General features: G+C 39.6%; 1 long non-coding RNA gene across 1 annotated transcript; it reads left to right on the top strand.

Annotated features, from left to right (window-relative positions):
- Positions 1 to 1,279: 1,279 nt before the first annotated feature.
- Positions 1,280 to 19,296, top strand: LOC108762376 (uncharacterized). The gene is made up of 2 exons (XR_001940163.1): positions 1,280 to 2,234; positions 15,489 to 19,296. It is a non-coding gene; the product is annotated as an uncharacterized LOC108762376 (long non-coding RNA).
- The last annotated feature ends 797 nt before the right edge of the window (positions 19,297 to 20,093 follow it).

The raw sequence follows: 20,093 nt of genomic DNA, 5'->3' as shown, positions 1-20,093 counted from the left end.
GAGCCGCGGGCCGCGGGCACTAGGTGCTAAAAGTATTCAAAAGTGTTATTCCTGTGGCCGTGGGACAAAATGCAAGGATACAGACCCGAGGACAATCCGGAGACCGCACCGGCGTCGATCCGCTTTGCCGATCAACCGCGTCCGCGCGTCCTATCCTTAGATACTAATTTCTACGACTTCCTCGTAGCGCGTCAATATAGCCGTGTAAATGTCTGGCGCGTAATTTCTAAGTATATATGTTTAGTCGCTCTTTCTTACGGACTTTTGTATAGGCCTTTTTGTAAACTATCCTCGCACTCGGTTGGGGCTGTCGAAGTGGATCGATGCTGGACGAACATTCCCTGAACGCGTCCGAATCGAAGGATTCGGTGCGAGGATGAGGCGAGTTCGCGATTTGTGAGATCCGCTTTAAATCTGAGATCGTACCTAAAAATAAATACTGTAAATAACGAACTTGCATCTCACTCGTGCGCCGGAACTTTCGATCTCGTTAGTCGTGCATTTCAGGAAGCTAAAGAATCGTTTTTTATATGATATCTCGGTCCAAAGAGAAGTTGTAGCTGGAAATTTAGTCAAGTTGTGTCGGCTCGAACACTCGGGGTTTGGTCGACGGGATAATGGTCTCCGGACGGGTCGAGGGGGTGCGAAACAAGTTTTAACAGTGGAACTAACTACTAAAGTAGACATTGAGAAGACGCTGATGAAGAACAGAACCCTTTAGTAATATCTAAACTTAATTGTAACTATTATAACGATACGTACGACTGTGGTAGCTATGCTAGTACCTGCTATTGTTAAAGAGAAAATGATACGAAGAAGGTAGTAGACCGAAAGAACGGAAGGGATGCCGCTAGAAAAATCGAACTACAGCATAGTGCCTCAATGCGTGTAAACATTTGCTCACACGATTTGGTTTCTACGATTTTCTCTTTATCATTTGTTGTCGCAAATATCTCCATTTAATTCTCTAGGAGCAAGCATTGCATATTCGTGTTAACATTTATTTTAAAATGGAATTCGGGATCTACATAGATTAGCTTACACTTAAGGATGTTTTGACTGTACAACATCAGTTAAAAGTATCAGCCAAAAAAGCCAATATCAATCAAAAAATTTTATCGTAAATTCGTCCTAAAACCAACTACAAAAAATAAAACAACAAATTATTTGACTTTTAATGGCTTGTGCAGTGCAATTACGATATTTTGCTACAGTTTTAGATAAATAACTTTTAAATGAGTAAATGGATCCAAATAACTTGCATAAATATTAAAATTTTATTAGCATATGTAAAAAAAATTTGATTTAATTCGTAATGCTTCCTTATCGCAGTTAAGTAACGTGATTTTACATAAGCATTAAGACAAACAAAGGATATGTGTCACAACTTTTGAGTTGAGATACATACATCCTTAAAAATTGAAGATGCAAATATATGTAGCATTAAACACTGAAGTTAAAAAATTTCTGACCATCAACAAGGCTATAATATTATATCAGAAGATCTTTATTCGTAAGACACTTGTTAGTAAAAAAATTTGTTTAATGACAATGGCGCTTCTAGAGGGTTAATATTTTACTGGATTGGTTTCAATAATTTCATCATCAAATTCAACTTGATTGCTATTTCAAAATCCCCCAAAAATATTAAATTTATGATTGATTTAAAAAAATCGAAATGTTGACAAATTCTATAATATATTGATTTTATAAATGGACTTGTAAAGTTTATCCTTTTTGTATGTAAATGTCAACTTATTTTCTTTTTAATGATACGCACTTGAGTCATTGTGCATCGAGACAAGTTTCGCACCGCGTTCTGTCAGTAAGCCTCGCAAACGATCCAAAGTCTATCTTACGACATCTTGTTTTTTTCGCGTCGACGTGCAGGTGCCCTTCGTTTCCGTCGCCCCACGTCATTCAACAAAAGCATAAACATAAAAAAATAAAAGTTATTTATTCTAATTTTTCTAATCGTTCGCGCATGATTGGCTTCAAGTAGCACGAACGATTTTTCACACCTCGCGGCAGCGAAAATCAGATCGGAAATCCGTCGGTCGTGTTCTTCATGTCGCAATCCGAAAGTAACATCTCGCACGCGAGAGGAAATCCCAGACGAGAAAGGGAAAAAGAGACTCTTTCTCTGTGGGATCGCGAAAGTTTCGACAGTCCGCGGTCGCACCTCGTTGACAGTTCAGGCAGCTGGACGTAGGACGACGACGACGACGACGACGGTTGAAGTCGAGGAGGCGATGAAAGGAAGTCGGTGGGCAAAAACTTTCGAAATCATTGCAACCGCGGAAACTTTGCAGACTTTAAACGGGTTTCTCCGGCCGGCCGGCCGGCCGGCCGGCCGGCGGCGTTTATGAAAGCCGACAACTTACAGCCGGGTACGCGATCCGAAAGTTTCACGCTCCAAAGAATTCCACGGATGTTATACTCGGGGGCGACGGAAAGGGGGTGGCGGAAGGAGAAGACGGAGCGCAAAATGCGAAACGGGGAGGGTAGAGATTGCGAGAGAGAAAGAGAGAGAAAGAGATGGAGAGAGCGGAAAAGAACGGCAACTCAATGCAATAAGTCGCGAATCAAATGGATCTCGGCTTGAGACGAGAGGCTCAGATTAGCGAAGAATCAAACACGATGTATACTCTTTAAAACAAACAAACAAAAGTGAAAAGACGAGAAATAAAGGAGAATACTAAACTAAAAGGCGCGCGCGCGCGTAAAGTGCGCAATGGGGCGTGAATATGGCGGCGCGAATCAACGTGAGAGAAAGAGAGAGAGAGGGTGGGAGAGAAAGAGAAGTTAAGTGAATCTAATTAATACTGATAGAGCATACACATTGAGATACACAAAAACATATAGTATTATACGTTTTACGATACAATTGTAATGAACACTTTGTAAGCAAAGGGAAAAAAAAAGTTACGCATAGTTTTCCATACCCCGTAATGAATGTAATTCGTTGAGAGGGAAAGTTCAGACAAACAAATATACATAAGTATACACGGTCCACGAACTCATACACAGACGGACGGTCAAAAGAAATTACATGCGTACAAGCGAGCGCGCATACACACACACACACACACACGTTCGAAGTCACTCGGGTACACGTAAGAATTAATAAGACAAAAAAAGAAGTCAGTAATCTGTCTTTAAAGTATCATGTGTCTATAAACTATAGCGATTGATATTGTCTCTTACATAAATGGCGAAAAAATACAAATAACCGTGGTAACGTCGTGTAAGGTAGCGATAAACAAACACTCTGCAATATAATATATATTCTTACATTTATAACGGTGGAACATATGAGGGATATATATGTGACGAGAGCGGACTCTGCGGGAAGCCCGAAAGATCGTAAAATGCGCGTCGAGGAGTATCGGAGGACGCCATCGCGAGATAATTGAATCGATCTCCTTCCCTCATCTTGAACGAAAGAGGGAAGAAACAAAATGGCGTGTTTTGATACTGCCGAATGCGCATGGAGGTGTCACACGGATATACACGAAACACACACACATGGACATACAAAGAGAGATCCAAAAAAAAAAAAGAAACTATCGATTATTCTACCAAGTAAAAATGAATTAACAAAAGGATGATAATTAGATTTGTAATTAATTACATATATATTTTTCAATACTTTAACTACTTGCTGAATGTAAACTATATACATATAATTATATATATTATATACATATATTATATATATATATTATATACATACACACCTCTAATGCGCGCGATGCCGCGCGTGAAAAATGAAGAAGGGTGCGGCGATGAAAGCAGCCTCGCGGAGAATCTCTTGAGAGAACGCTGAGGGAGGCAATTAAAAGGATAAAATCTAAGGAGAGAATTGCTCCTGAAAAATTTCTGGGATGGAGACTTTATCGACTAAAATAATAGTCTCCTCCGATTTTTTCAGTGTCTTCCGGAAGACTTTCGACGGCGTCTTTCATCGGCGTAATCGCTCGTTTCCGGCTCGACCGCGGTTCGAGAGGAAAAGGAGCGAAAACGTAAACATCCGGGGGAAGAAAGGGGGAACCGCGAAAAATTGTCTTTCATCGCGTCGAATCACGTCGAGCGGAAACGAGCGATTACTACCCTTCTTCGATCGCTCCCCTTGGGGAGGCGAAAGAGTTTCTGCGAGATCTTTTTGTACCCCACCCAAGTTACACTCTCGGTGTCGAAAAAAAAAAACTACGTTACACTACGTGTAAGTGCATCCTAAATGTAACTGTTAATTGCCCCTACTCCAAAGCCCCCCAACCCACGCCATTTGTAGAGAGAAGAAATCGCGAGTGTGGGGGAGAGAGAGAGAAAGAGAGAAAAAGATGCATGTAAGACGGAACGATTGGCTGTGTGAATTAATTATATGGTAGTGCGTGCATGTATATGTGGGAGTGTGAAGACACGTCCGTTCGCATTAGTTACTTTTTTCCTGGGTGCGAAATGGGAAAAATGAAGATTTTTTCAAATGATTTTTGCACGCCTATGATTGTTATGTAGATCGTATACTTACGATTATTACTATTACAATTATGATTATTATTTCCACCCCTTAGATGACAAAGAAAGAGAGACACACTGCGCGCCTATATATAGGTCTTTTCTCACCTCACCTTGTTTCTTTTCTTTTCTCTTTATCAGTTAATTTTTCTTTCTCTGTTTTCATATACATATATATATATATACACACATATATATGTATGTATTAGAGATGTATTTTCTGTTGGCTCGTTAGATTTTGTTCCTTTATTTTTGTACGAAGACGCAACATCGACGACGACGCGTCGTTGATTTTTACCTATAAATATATATACATATACATATGAATATTATAATTGTAGCTCGCTTATAAGATTATCGTTCAACCCTTCTTTTGATATAGTTTGTTATTGTTGTTTTTGTATGATATTTGATTATATATACCGGCGCGCCCGTGTCGCATGTCAGAAATAATATATATAAATTTATTCTACCATATTATATATATAATATATATTTTTGTTAATAATACAGTGGTTTGATAACTACATTAGCCTGTTAATGATGAATTTGTTTCTCTGTTTCTTACGGCCCGTGAATATACATAGATAGACACACGTGCATATACATAGATATATATATTATACATATATACATACCTATATATATATATAAATATCGATTATATATATATATACATAATACCGCTACATTATATTTTGTTTAACAGTGTGACGAAGCGACAATGAAGCGTTTCTTGAAATTTGTCGAGCGACTTTACAAGGGGCTCCGACACGAAATATTGAATATCGAAACTCGCGTGTAATATAACTTATAATATCATTTTGTAAATTATTTTTTGTATTTTTATATATATATATACATATATAAATAACGAAAGCATACAAAAGAGAGTCGCGGAACAGTGTTATGCGCACGGCGAATAATCAAGAAAGTTTGAGAGAGAGAGAGAGAGAGAGAGGGAGGGAGGGAGAGAAAGAGAACGAGAGAATGCGATGGAAACGAGAGAGAGCGTTTGTGATGAAAGGAAGGGAAGAAAAAACAAAAAAGAACCGCGTGACGCATTAATTAACACTGACGATACTTAATCAGTCGCTGACAGTCCTTTCGTTGATCGAGAGCGGCGCCAAGAAGATTATTATCCGAACGACTATGAGATCGCATACGGCGCGTATGCAACGTTTGTAAAAAAAAACTACACGAGTACACACATGTGCATACACACAGACACACGGCGTAAAGTTTAATTTAATACGACACGCCAATCCCGAAGATTGCGATTTGTTCCCGATTATTTGTACCTCTCTGTATGTATTTTGCAGCTTGTCAGTGCTTTTTGTTCATTATTACATTATCTTATAAATAATTAATTCACCGTCTTTTTGTACCAATCTACTCTTTACGTGTCGTCGGGATGCGAGTTTTAACTGTTGATTCAATCTACCGGATATAGTGCAACGCAACTCCGAAGAGAAGCGCGGCTACGGCCCGCCGATTTCGGCCGATCATTGGTGACCTCGCAAGCAACTTAGTCATATAATAGCGTATCAGATATTATTTTTCTCAAATATCAATCAGACAGCGAATAACTGAGAAAGTTACGTACTAGATTTATTAATTACCCTCGACCGCGGCTTTAATTCGTTTAACCCTTTCCATACTCTGGCTAACATTATCATGTCCTTATCACCCACATATGATGTATATGTGTATCACGAACGCATATATATATAATTATACATATTACTAATTTATTTTCTAACGTAATATATTATTAAATAAATAAAATATGAAATCAAACACGAGTTGGAAGGGGTTGTTAGCGCCCGTAGAGGGTGCTGCGATATTTTTCGCTATAAACGATAATAAAGAAGAGGCGAGAACACACTCGAATGTGACTTTTGGTGCATATAATTTTAATTAGTAAAATATTTAGCCGCGTCGAGAATTGGCACGTCCTCAAAAGACAATGCTCCATATGTGCGCAATCACGCGGTCGGGGGTTGAATTCCGTATACATGGAGAAAGATTTATCGTCCTTTGCCGGTCGGGACACGGTGCGCCTCGCGCGGGATTATCCCTGCGGCGTGTAAGATGCTATCGGTCTTATGTAAATTAACCGCCATTCAAGCCGCAATGGAGTCTGAGTAATTATGACAGATAATTGCCTCGTATCTCATAACGAAATAACTCCCCCTAATCGATTCTGTATTCCCCCGCGAGCGAGCCCCTATCGCGATTCTCGCTTTGAGCCTCGGCCGATAGCGTGATACATTGCCGCGCGATTCTCCCGATAAAACTCGCGACCGGCGGAGGGGGGACGAATCTCTCCCCGTTGAAATATAATAATCAAAAAGCGCACGCGGCGATTCGCGTGTCGTCGTTTCGCTGTAATTCGCCTCCATCCTTGAGTCGGCTTTTAGTAAGCTGCTTGGAAGAGATCCGTCGAGAAGTTTCAAGAAATTTCGTTTCACGCATGGGAGAGGAGAGAGCCAGAGGAAGCAGCGAGATCCTTGATTCTCGCGTTTGAGCGTGCGTGTCTGTGTGCGAGCGAAAGAATGAGAGACGGAGAGAAAGAGCTATAGTGAGAAAATGTGTGTATGAAAGGGAGAGAGAGGTGTATATTTTTCGTGAACGTTCTTTCTTAGTTTTCTCATGCAAGCACGGTGGATGAGGGTGGTTGCCGATCGATTCGATTGTCCTGGATCGAAACCATCGTCGATCGATCTCTCGTCGTCCTTCGATGTCGCCGTCGCTGGCCGAGCGAATCTCTCCAAGTCTCCCGCAAGACTTACTTTAGTTAATGATTACATCGACAAGATCGGTCGAACGTACAGGAAAGCGGGCGGTGTACATCACGATTTCCTTCGAAAACGAGACGACTGGACTCCGCTAGAAGGGAGGCTATTTGCACTTCTGATTGGCCTTTAATTAGACACTTTAACGAATCGGGACTGAAGATACGTATAATGCGCCAAAAGCGTAACGAAGTGGACTTATTTAGTAATAGTCTAAAATTTATACGATAAAATTCTTAATCATTAAATAAATTAGAAGCGTGCGGTAAGTCCTTAAGACTCGAGGCCGGGGTACAAGTATCAAACGGCTAAATGGACCAATCGGTTGAACATCGAGGGATCAACGAGAAAAAACGAAAAGAGATCGAGGGCGATCCAAGGACGAGATCCAGGACGATGATCGACGGTGAGGTGAAGGGCAGGGCGCCTGGTATTAGTACACATTAGTTTCTTGGATAGAGGGGGCGCCCAATTAGTTGTTGGAATTTTATAGTCTAGGTAATAATTCTCGATATAGTTCAATGTTGTCGAGTTTTCTATTAGTTGAGCGTGACGAGGAGAATAGAGGAGTACAGAGGAAAGCCGGGAGGGACGGGGGGGATTCACCCGACGGCGATTGCTGTAATTGTGACGAATTAACTATTTATACGATTGTTCAAAAGATATATTCTAGATATTTCTCCATGTGTGTGAATAAAATGTTTTATATATATAATATTTTATATATATATGTTAAACGGGCTTAATTCAGCTGAAAGTGCAAAACGTTTTCACTTGTATGCGGGAACGCAGCATTCCAATGGAAATTCAATATCGAAACCGGTAATCGGAACTCGCTGAAACATCAGGACGATTTAGGACGAGGGCATTTCCGCGTTGAAAGTCGCGATATTATTCGTTTTGTGTGCCGGCGATGAAATTTTCCTGGGAATATGAAACTTTGCGATTTTACAGCTCGCGTTAAACATTAATTATTGAAACGGTAATATCGTGCTCGGTGAAACCGCCGCCGCCGGTAGATCGATAAACCGTTAGTGCGGATGTGCACGTCGCTTCGCTCATTCCGTTCGCTCATTTTAGCTTGCGCTTAACGTGAGCTTACGCTCGACCGTAAATTTCGACGCAGTAATTACCCGGCGTTCTTCCGTCGAAACGGACGCGTTTTAATTGATTTATGCAGAAATCAACGCGCGAGTGCAATCGCTCCCTCTTCAGCGATGCGTATACGATCGTCCCAAAAGGAAGTAACCGAGGTCGCGTAAGGAATTGCGCGCTTAACGTCAAGTTACGAGATAACGATATGTAAATCAGGATCTTTGAGCAAAACGTATTAAATAATGTTGGCTAATAGAAATATATATATGTACATTCGCAGCTCACGAGCGGATAGTACGAACGAATTTTTCGCAAATATTGCATGGCTAATAAGAATACTTATAATGACATAAAAATTTGATAACGATATTGTAGATGCGTTCCACTTCTCTCATTAGTGGCGTGTTATATGTGTTACAATTAATTCAGAAATCTTTATAAATTTTAATAGTGAATTGTATTAGGGGTGGTTTTTGAAATCCCTTTTCTGAAGCTTTTTCTGAACAAAAGGTAAAAAAAAAAGATCACGTTCCAACAGGAATATTTTGCATGAGAGTCTTGTTTCAAACGGGCAGTTCTCGTATGAATATATTTCCGATATCGGATTACGGCAATTTGGGATTTTTATATCCAGCGAAGTTCAGTATAGATTCAGGCTTTCCTCGATCCTCGACTCGCCCTCGTCACCGATGTGTGGTTAGTCACGACGATTTCGAGTTACTAATAGCGTCTGTGCGGAGTGTTGAAGCACCGGATACTTCCGGCAACTGTCCAGTAGTGGATTCTCACCTACAAACTATAGAATCGTCATCCCTCGGCGGAGCTGGACGAACGGACTGTTTCCGATTTACAACTTCGAGCTTGGAAAGCGAGATCCGACAAGTCTCTAATTTCCATTGATATAAATTATTCTGGTAAAAAACGACATAAATGAATGAAACTGTCGTTTCGCTCTACGATTTTCCTTGCACACGATTACGTAATAGAAATAAATAAATAAAAGCTGTTTTGGGTGACAATATTGATCGATGCTGAGGAACGGTGAAACCTTTCGCTCAACTCCGACGACGTTTTCTCGAGAAAACTTTCCAAGCAAGTTCGTTATTCCTCCCATCGCCCACCGTCATCGCAGGAGGCGAAAGAGATTCTACGAAGTGCTCTCCGAAAGTTTTCCGATGGGGACGATGGGGTGCATTGCGAATGGCTGATCGGTAAATAGGGAAATGGCGTAGAGAGATGCGTCTTGGCAGGGTCGTTGTCTACGACGTGTGCGAGCGATAGACGAGAACTTTATCTATATATTTGCCACGATATTTAATATGTGAATGAGTATATCTATTGAATATATAACATTGACATATAATATAGATATATATATATATATATTATGAGAAAGCGAGAGAGAAAGCAAAAAAGAGAGTGAGAGATAGAATGCGAGAGAAAGAGCGAACGCAAAAGAGTGTATGGTAATATCATAAAATTATTATTCTCTTTGTTACTTCTTTATAATTAAAACAATAAAAAAGCTACTGAATAAAAAGACGCTGTGCACGTTGTTATTTAAGCCGGATGTGGACGGCGGTGTTCTTTTCTGTGTGTCTATCGGTGTGTAACTGTAGCGCTACGTTCCTCCTTTCCGATTTCCTCGAGTCATTATTATTGAGCTATTTGTCGTGTTGTATAATTCAATTGACAGCGGAATGTCGGGGTTATCCTTAAAAAGTGAATAAGCAGTCACTTAGATTAGCGATAGTCATATAATGTTTATAGAGTAATGCTAGTCATGGATGCGCTTATCTGTTAATTTCCGTTTGTTATCGGTACTTTACTACATTATATCGAATATATAATCTTTTTGTAACTCTCTCTCTTGACGATAATAATGAAGATGAGATAACCGTGTTCTTTAAATTAGAACACGATAAATTCACAAGGTAACAGATTTTTTTTAAGCCGTTCTTCGAAATGGTTTTTTTTTTTCGTGCGTATGTTTCAATGAGTGTATACAAGTAATTCTGATAATTTCAGATCATCACTTTTTAGTATAATTTTTATTCTTTCTAATAATATTTTATAAATGATATTTTTAATATTGTATTAAGCCAATCTTAATTTAATTACATCGGCAATTAATTTGTAACGTCAGAATACGTTATATATTTTTAAAGACTTAATATTACTTACTTGATTTATGTAGATTGGATCGCGTGATACTAACGCGATTTTCGATTTTCAATGACTCGACGAATCCACATTTCCGAGCAAACAATAGCATAACGCTCTTTGGATATCATTTAATTCCATTCCTATTTTTATTTCATATAAATATGTACATAATAACGAGAATGCTTCGTGACTGAAGTATATATATATATATAGTTGTTAATCCTCTAATTTATTCTTCAACGTAGTATTTGTTCAGCTCTTTGTGATTACGCTCTATGTTTTCATATGCAAAGATTAAGGGCGATTAGGCTATTTGAAAAAAACATAGATAAGGGAACACGAAAGGGTATGATTGAACGGAGGAACAAAAATCGAGCTAACAAAAAAAGGAACCAGTATTTCGTACGTACATATTTCCTCGTTATCTAAAAGTAAAGGTGAGATAGAGGAGGAATAATTAAGTATCAACGGCCAAGGAAACGCGTTTTTCATCCTTCCTACTCTTGCGTATGTTTATATATACCTCTTGAAACTTAATTATGTGCGGTGTAACTGCGCCAGTGGAATGTATGAGAAGTGAGAGAGCGCAGAGGACAAAATTAAACGAGTTATATTTTTCACTCGGAGAGGAAGCGGCGAGAAGAAGAGAATCGCTAAACGAAAGTGATCGTTTATTTAGAACGGTGGGTTGAGAATGTGAGAGTATAACGATGCATTTCGCGACATATTGCACGTACATATACACACCATATATATATATATACATAGATATGGGAATGTGCTGGAAAATCTATTTTGCGTCGTTCCAGAAAGATTCATGTATTACGATGTTAAAACAAGCATATTCAATTTTATATTCTAAAGTAACGCTAAGGAACGCATACTTTTTACGCCGTAGGGCGTGTACCTACCATTAGATATATGTGTGAGGGCAAACATGTGAGTATATGAATATGCATGTAATATCTTCGGCATTATTAAAAAGTCGAATCTATCGAATCTCTCTCAGTTGACACGGGAAAATAAAAGTAAAGAAAATTGCTATAAATATTTTCCATGAAAATTGAAAGTCTGTTACTTCTTTATTGACAATGCAACAAAAAGCTTGTAAGCCACCGCCAGTTGTTGAATAAATTATCCAAGGAATTACGTTATTATCAAGTCGCGCAATTTTTCGTATATATATATATATCAGAAACTAATATTAAAAGAACTTAAGTACAGGATTGTGCTCTGAAGAGGAGATAAACATTTTCTATACACGCGATACTAATCCGATGCAATTTAGAGAAGGTATTTTCCCCGCAATTTTGAGAAATCGACAGATCGGTCGCGCAATTTTCGTGATTAGCACATACGACCGTTGTTCTACCGCTGCAAGAGAGATGTGTGGTCCTTGTATAATATTCGTACCATGTCTGTGTTTTGTGTCTACCTACGTATCCATATCTATCTGCCTACCTGCCTGTATCAATCTCGCACACTTGCATACCAATGTTATTACGAAATCAAAATATATAAATCAATCAGACAGATCGGCTGAAGAGAGAACGGCCAGTAGCTCCGCTTGAACTCTGCAGATTCGCGAGACGTAAAACGATCTTACGACTCGCGCGATATCGATTTACATGGAATTAATCCGCAGGATTGGGGGTTTTGGAATTCTATTACAATGACGAGAAAAAAAAATTGAGAAACGTTCGACAGACAATAGATGACAATTAAATGATACTGCATATCATATTGCTTTATGTAATTTCTTCATGAATATGTATTATGGAATTATTCAGAAAATGGATTCCGATCAGAATTATTCAATTATTCTCTAAATTTCTATTGTATTTTCTAGAGAAAATGGAATAATTTCGATCGGAATCCATTCCGTCTTGTTCCATGATAATTGCTCGGACATCGTTTATTCTATTCGCTCGTAGATTTTAATCCATAAACGTCCGCGCAAAAAAAGAAATTATTTTCTGTACACAGTTTATCGAGTCTGGTTACTTTTTTTATGTGAGTTATTAAAGGAAAAACAGCTCTCGTGTCCATTCTCTCTTCAGTCGAACGACAGTGTCGTATTTGGAGTTCCTGATCAAACAGCATCTATCTCAGCGCTTTTTAATCCTCAGGATGTATCTTCTAGCTACATGACGAGATATATGCGTCTCTGTGTGTAGACAAAGTGACAGAATACAAAGTGCATGTACGATACACACGCACGCACAGACACAAGCACACTCTCACACGATGGAAAGCAGTAGAAAATGGGGCAGAAGCCAGAAGAGCGAGATGGAGAGGGAGAGATTATACATATACTATACATATATATAATAGAGGCCGTGGAGCTGGACACGGCAGCTAGATACTTTTTTCACGGATTTTAATAGTTGTACGATATTCGTGCGTAGTTCATAAGTATTATTATCCTTAAGTATATCGTAAGAAACATTAAAATAAACGGATGAATATATACGCGTATATTCTATCGGGGGACGTAGATGTTTAGCGATAATTTCCTAGCAAGAATTTTCACGTATTCTTGTAAGGCGACAATGTATACACGACAAAGAGAAAGGAAGGAAATGAAGGACGTATCTTAGTTTCCCAATAAAGCGGCTCTCTCTATGGTACGAAAAAGCTCGCACCATAGAAATCACTTCGGGTCTGCACTACGATAGCGATAAAAATGATCAAACGACGACAAAGTTCGAAGTCCGGAAGACTCTAAGTGCCAAAGAACGCCAAGGGCGATTTAAGTGTAAGAGGAATTTTCTCAAGTAACATCAGAAGTACATCGACGACCGACTGAAGGCAAACTATTCATCGTTTCCGAAATTTTTACCATTTGGATTTCTTTATGCGCGCGTACGTGTGGCCGTATATGTATGTGTTTGTAACTTCACATCCTCTTTTATATCGTATTTATGCTAATATCATTTCCGCATGAATAACTTGACTCGAAGTTTGTAACTTTGGAGTTTTCATGAAAGGGTCTCTCCGATGAAATACTTCCTGAATAATCTCCGAGAATAACATTCGAACGGAGTGACCGAGAATCGCAAATTTGTTTTCCATGGATATCATTCTTTATCTTTTTTTTTTTTTGATAATTTTTTAGCACGACATTATGAAGTTTGGACGTCGTTTCGCTGACATAGTTGTAGTTAGCTTTGAGAGATAAATTAATTAGTATATATTCCGTGCTCCGTACAATTATTGTAATCAGTCGTTATATCGATCGCAACTGATAAGTGCGTCCAAGCGTATTATCCGAATGATGAACTATTAGAAAACGAATCTGGTTTCATCGGAAGGATGAAATGGATCTTCTTCCGAGAGTATGAAGACGCGAGCGTGTGCAAATACCTTTGACGTTAATTATCCCAGCCTCCTGTGATGTTCGTGTGTCCTTGCGAATGTAACAGCATCACTCCGGAGCGGACGTTCCAAAGAGGCGAGGCTTGTCTCACTTGCAGTGAAAATCAGAGAGAGAGGGAGAGAGAGAGAGAGAGAGAGAGAGAGAGAAGACATTAATTAGTATCGTGATAGTTGACGCTGTTGCGTCACTTCATTTATATCCTCGTCTGAGAGACAGAAAATTAACGTGAAAACGAAATGAAGTTCGAAACTTCAATATTTGTTGAACAGGTCACGATAATATCGATCGCAATAAATCGTAAATACTTTGCAGTTTATTTAACGTAAGTCTTATACATGATTTACAACCTCGTGTTAAAACTGTCCACGTTAATAATTGTTCAATAGATTTTTTTAAACGGTATTTTTCGATTTATACTCAATTATCATTTGCCAACTCTTTAGATTCTCAAACGTATTATTGAGAGGAAACTAATCACTTTATCGAATGAAAAAGTATCAGAATCTATATCGTTCGAATAATTATTTGTAGAAAATTGCAGCAAATATAAAATAATTTGTCGACTTAGTTTAGAATGAAAGATCTCATATTTGTTTGAATTGCATGGCGTTAGATTGTCAGTATTACTATTTAAATATCATGCGCAAATGTAGCAAGAATACCTTATGTAAATAAGTTTCAAGCGGCTTTAGACGTAGCATTAAGTAAACGATCCGTATATACATCATCGTATATTATGCGATCACGCCAGAGAAATATCTCGGCGATTCTATCATCTGATCGTTTCAGCGTAATCCATAGCGCCAGGCTCGTTATTATAAATACGACAGGTGAATTGAATTGAGAGATTGATCGAACTTTTATAGTTATCGTCTCTGCAACTAACTTCCGCGCTCACTTCATCTTCCTCCATTAATTATTGCCGAGAAACAATTTATTTTCCCATTCCAACAATATACGCTTTCTCCGAAGGAAAACGCAAACTCCTGCGTTTGATGTCGCAAGTTCGCCCTTCGATTCCATTCACTCGTCGTTCCTGAATCATCCAATTGTTTCCCCGCAAAACGTGCCGGCGGCTGGTGCGTTCTACGTCAGATTGGCTAGTTGCAAGTCCATAAATAATCCGCCATCGAACGGAGAATTGAGAGACCCTACGGCGGTTCCCGATACAGCGCGAAATGATCCCGGCGAGAGAAAATTATATAAAGAGGACGACCCATGTGAAAAATTGATATCGCTCTTCAATCAGAGCCATAATCTAGTACGTACGAGTTAGCCGTACGAGTTACTTCGCTCGTCCTTCGACCAGGTTCCCGATTCACCTGTAGGACGTGTAAATAGCGCACCTGTAGGATACGTAAACACAAGTTTTGCAAGCTACTCCCGCGCTCAAAGATTAGCAAGCATCGATTAATCAACATTCACCTTGTCACAGTATCGGATGTATGTGAGAGAGGAAAGGAGAAAGAAAAAAGAGAGACAGGGGGAGAGAGAGAGAGATGAGAGAGAGAGAGAGAGAGAGAGAGAGAGAGAGGATGACGACGACGACGACGAACGATCGCATTAGTCGCCCGAGGGGACCGAAATTCTGCGTTCTCCAATGCGAGAAGACTATATAGTCAGAAGTATGGCGAGGTCGGGCCCCGCGGCCCTTTTTTCTGCCACAATGGCGTCGAATCTGTGGGACCGTGCGTTAATTCTTTTCTTCTCCTTTCTTTTCGATCGCGTGTGTTATTAACAGATCGTTCGTAGCTCTGAATAATTTAGGGAGTGCACGGTAATATGTCTGACACCACGGAGAAATTACGGATCTTGGAATCGTTTCTTTTTTTTTTTTAGCGAGAGCATGAAACTCTTCGAGTTCTCGACGCGGACGTAAGTGAGAGAGAGGTGCGAGTTTCGACGTTATTGCGAATGAAAAATGATGGAGAGGAGATACGTCTCGTGATTAAATATCTCGGGCGAGAGATATGCGATCGTTTCTCATTCAATAGCGATCAATCACGCGTTTCTGTCATGACGCGCAATTATACGTCCGATCTCAGTTGCACCCTGAGTACGGGACAGATAGGAAAAAAAAAAAAGAGAGAGAGACCTACCATTTAACAGCTAATCGCGTTATCTTTAAGAAAACTACTGTTGATTCGATATCGATGTCGTATCTTTCTACATCTAAATTGCGATCTCTAGAATTAATGAGTGTGACGTAATAATGTTCGATAGTCAGTGTTATTAGCGTATACCTAATAGCGCTATGATTAATTGCAAACTGCCCTCGCGTAAATCGTCGTGTTAGCCTTTTTCCTTTTTTTTTTTTCGCAACATAGGTCAGTGATAGGCTGAGTGAAAAGAGAACTCATAATTAATTTATGAAGATCATTAATTGAACGTATAATTAATATCCTTAAATCTTTCATTGTACGTAGAGATCTTCTGTACTTTAATTCTAGATGAAGAGCGCTTACTGGCAAGTATTAAGGGCGATGTTTGTTGTCTGAAACTAAACACGGATACACAACCGTTCGCGGCGTCGATCAATTAATTAAGCAGCGACACACGACGCGTTACTCAAGGGCGCCTGATTAATCGGGCAGTCTCGAACAGCGCAGCTACACCTCGTACATGATCTTAAGGGTTAAAGTACATTTACGCTAACAATTAATAGGTAATGATTAAAGTTAGGCGGCGAAGTCGACTCCTCGCGATAATCGACTTATTCAAGAGTAATTACGAATTCATAAAACAGTGTCCGGTGTCGATGCCGAATACCGACATCGATCGCGTCGAAATAACATAGTTATTTCGTATCAAGGGGTATCATATTTCATTTTAAATCTATTCATATAATTTTTGCATCTTGCTTTACATTCATTTGAAGTCGTACGTGTGCGGCTGCGGCTGAGTATAGATTCTTCAATTGAGTTCCAACGGGAGTTCGTCAGCGAAACGTATACGTTATTCGATTCCGGGGTACACCGAATCAATTTTCCGGAAACCTTAATTCGTCCGTAACATCGCGATTCGTTACACCGGATTTCTCTCTCGCGGTACATCACATCGCGGATTAGCCTCGACACGATCGGTCGGTGGTGACGTAACGGCACTTTGTATGCAAACCGCGTTCTCTCCTGGACTTTTTCAGCGCGATGCCGTTTCAGAGAAATAAAGAAAAAAAAAACGCGAGGAAAAATTTGCAGAGGCGAGAGAGCACGGAGAAACGAGAATAATACAGAATCCCAAGAACCGTCGACGAAACCGTTTAATGTATATCTCTGGTGTATATATAACGTATACTATGTGTCATGCATTCCTAGATGTACTTTTCTCGTACGAGCGAATACTTGTTCAGCTTCGCTAAACGACCGACGAAGGAGGAACGCCGCGAGAGCGAAACGTCCACGAGTGCAAACGTTCCCGGTTGGACAGACGAGACCTGCTACACGAATATTTTTCACGAGGAGCTATCGATTGCGGTCAGTTTTATAGTTGCTCACGGCGGATGAGCGCGTACGAGCGGCTACGAGCAATGTTAGCCGGGGGGCAACCGGAAGTGGGCCGGAAACCATCAAAGGGAACGACGATAGAACACGATTGCGCGATTAGAAAGCCGGTTTCATATGCATACGGTGCGGCGGACTAGTTAAAAATTCGATCGATAAACCGCCTCTAACTTAACTCCCGTATGCTGAATAATTAAATCGCGATGGAGGCCCTTCCCCGATAGCATTCTCGCAACGCTAGAGCGAACGAGGGTAACGTAGTTGTTAAGAAACGGAGCTACTTTTCGTGATTTCCCAAGATAGAGAGAAACGTGCGCCGAATCCACATGGATAAACCGATAAAACTTTTCGTCCTGAAAAAAGTCCTGTTTACTTTGTACAATGCATGTTTCCGTTAAAGGAAGAACTGTTAGCTCCTCGAAGTGCCCGCGGTTCAACTGTAACGAGACACGAAAGCGCGCGTGTATCGTTTTTATTCATTAAATCACAAGCGACTTCTTTCTGTGAAAATTGCTTTCGTTTGTTCTGCACTGTACCGCTATTTTCTGAAAATTGTATACTCGCAACATGTCGACGTCTTCCCAATACGGGAAAATTCAGCCGGGAACGTTTCACTCGTTCGACCGCTGTACTCCAGCCTGATTATCCTCTTTCTGATTGTGAGAGATACACGCGACTCACTTCTCTGTATTTTCATCCGAGCCTGATAACAGCACAACGACATACCTCTCCTCTTTACTCGTAAAGCTCTTTGTATGTAGCGTATTCTAACTCGTGGAAGAAAGTGAAATTTTCGAAATCGCGATCGAATAATGTGTGCGCGAGGTGTATCCCTTCGACATTTCGCTCTTCCAATCGTGCTCTTACGAAAATCGTAATCTACACCATTACGAAGCGATCTAAAAAAGTAGATCTCTTAATCAGATCCAAGTCAATTCAGACATTACTTGTACCTGAACGAATTTTGAACTCGAAAAAGAGTTCAACTAAATCGAAAAAAAAAAAACAAAAAACGGAATCAACGAGAAATTATATAATCATAGATCAAAAGTGAAAAAAATTGTAAAAATCAAAAGTCTTGTGAAATTGCGAGATGTATTCCTAAGTTTTGTAATCTGAGTATCGAATGTTATACTGCTGAATTTTGCGACGCAGTTTATAAACTCTGTACATCATTTGAAATTATTACTTCTCACTTGGAAAGGAAAATTCTCTCGTGATTTCTAAACTAAAGGCAAGCACTAGCTACACCGTTCCATTTATTTCGAAAGGATACACCTACGGTCAGGATGAGACGGAGCAACAATACGACCGCAACCGCGAGAGATTCGCATATCAAGTTGCAAAAAAGGCGAACAATCGCGCCGTACGGGCGCGCACGAGCATAGAGACGGGAAGACGAGACGGAGGGACAGAAAAGATTTGGCCTAATCTACGTCTCTATCGATATATATGTTATCTACTGTTTAATCCACGTCGCTGCGATATATATATATATATGTATATATACGCATTGTGCGGTATACGATGCCCGGCGGGAAAGAAAGCGCGAGGCGTCTGTATTAAAATCCCCGAGCCCATCATATCCACCGCCATGCAGATATACCGCATAATGCGTTAACAACGTTCACCTGACATCTGACATCGCGCACACACTCGTCCGCACACGCACACGTATACACGCACGGACACACGTGGCTCTCGATGCACTCCGGCGATGATCACACAGCGTATTGCGACACAAAACGTATACAAACAGACGCGAAAGCACTCGCAATACGAACGCAATCCGACGAGCGTGAGCGCGACACTCGCGCACCTTTTCTCGTCATCCTATCATCATGAAAAAGAAGTAAAAAAAAAAAAAGAAAAGAAAAAAAAAGAAAAACCTTCCCGACGTGTTGTTACAAGATAAACTGTGCGCGTAACCCCGCCCTCCTCCCCCTCATCGCTAATTACTGTCGTTGTTAATGATTAATTGTCGGCGTTACTGCAAGTACGATTATCGATATACAATTATTGTCTCTGAATTTAGCGAGTTGAAACACTCTGATTGTAAGACACGACACGCGGAATCGTGCAATGGTTCACTTTATATTTCTACATTAATACATACCTATAATAATAATAAAAATAATAATGACAGTAATAATACTCTAATAATAATATATATAATATACATATACTTAGTGAGAGACGGAAGTTTTCCATCCCGTTATAATAAAAAAAAAAGATATATAGCAAAGAAATATAAACAAATAAATAAATATATATATATATATTGATAAACCCGGAAAATGGAAAAAATAAAAAGTACGACATATAAATATATATATATCTATATACATGTGTATAATAGTCTATAATTTTTCATATTGTTGTACGGATTTTTAAGTTTATATTAAAATGTTTTGTGCATTCATAAAAAAAAGGAAGTACCAAATATTCGTGTGATGATTTCTTTGCCCGTCTGCCTTAATCCTCTCCTATTTCCATAAGCTTTTATCATCGCCAAATATACCGTTGATGTTACGCAATGTTACTTTTATTGTCTTTCGTTCATAAATAATCCCGAGACAAGTTACAAGTTTGAAAAATTGTTAGTATTATAGATATTTATACATGATTTCACGGGGC

The sequence above is a fragment of the Trachymyrmex cornetzi genome, unplaced genomic scaffold (assembly GCF_001594075.2).
Source record: "Trachymyrmex cornetzi isolate Tcor2-1 unplaced genomic scaffold, Tcor1.1 scaffold299, whole genome shotgun sequence".
NCBI classification, from domain to species: domain Eukaryota; kingdom Metazoa; phylum Arthropoda; class Insecta; order Hymenoptera; family Formicidae; genus Trachymyrmex; species Trachymyrmex cornetzi.
The sequence above is the reverse complement of the archived record's forward strand: the minus strand, read 5'-3'. Positions and strand labels throughout refer to the sequence as shown.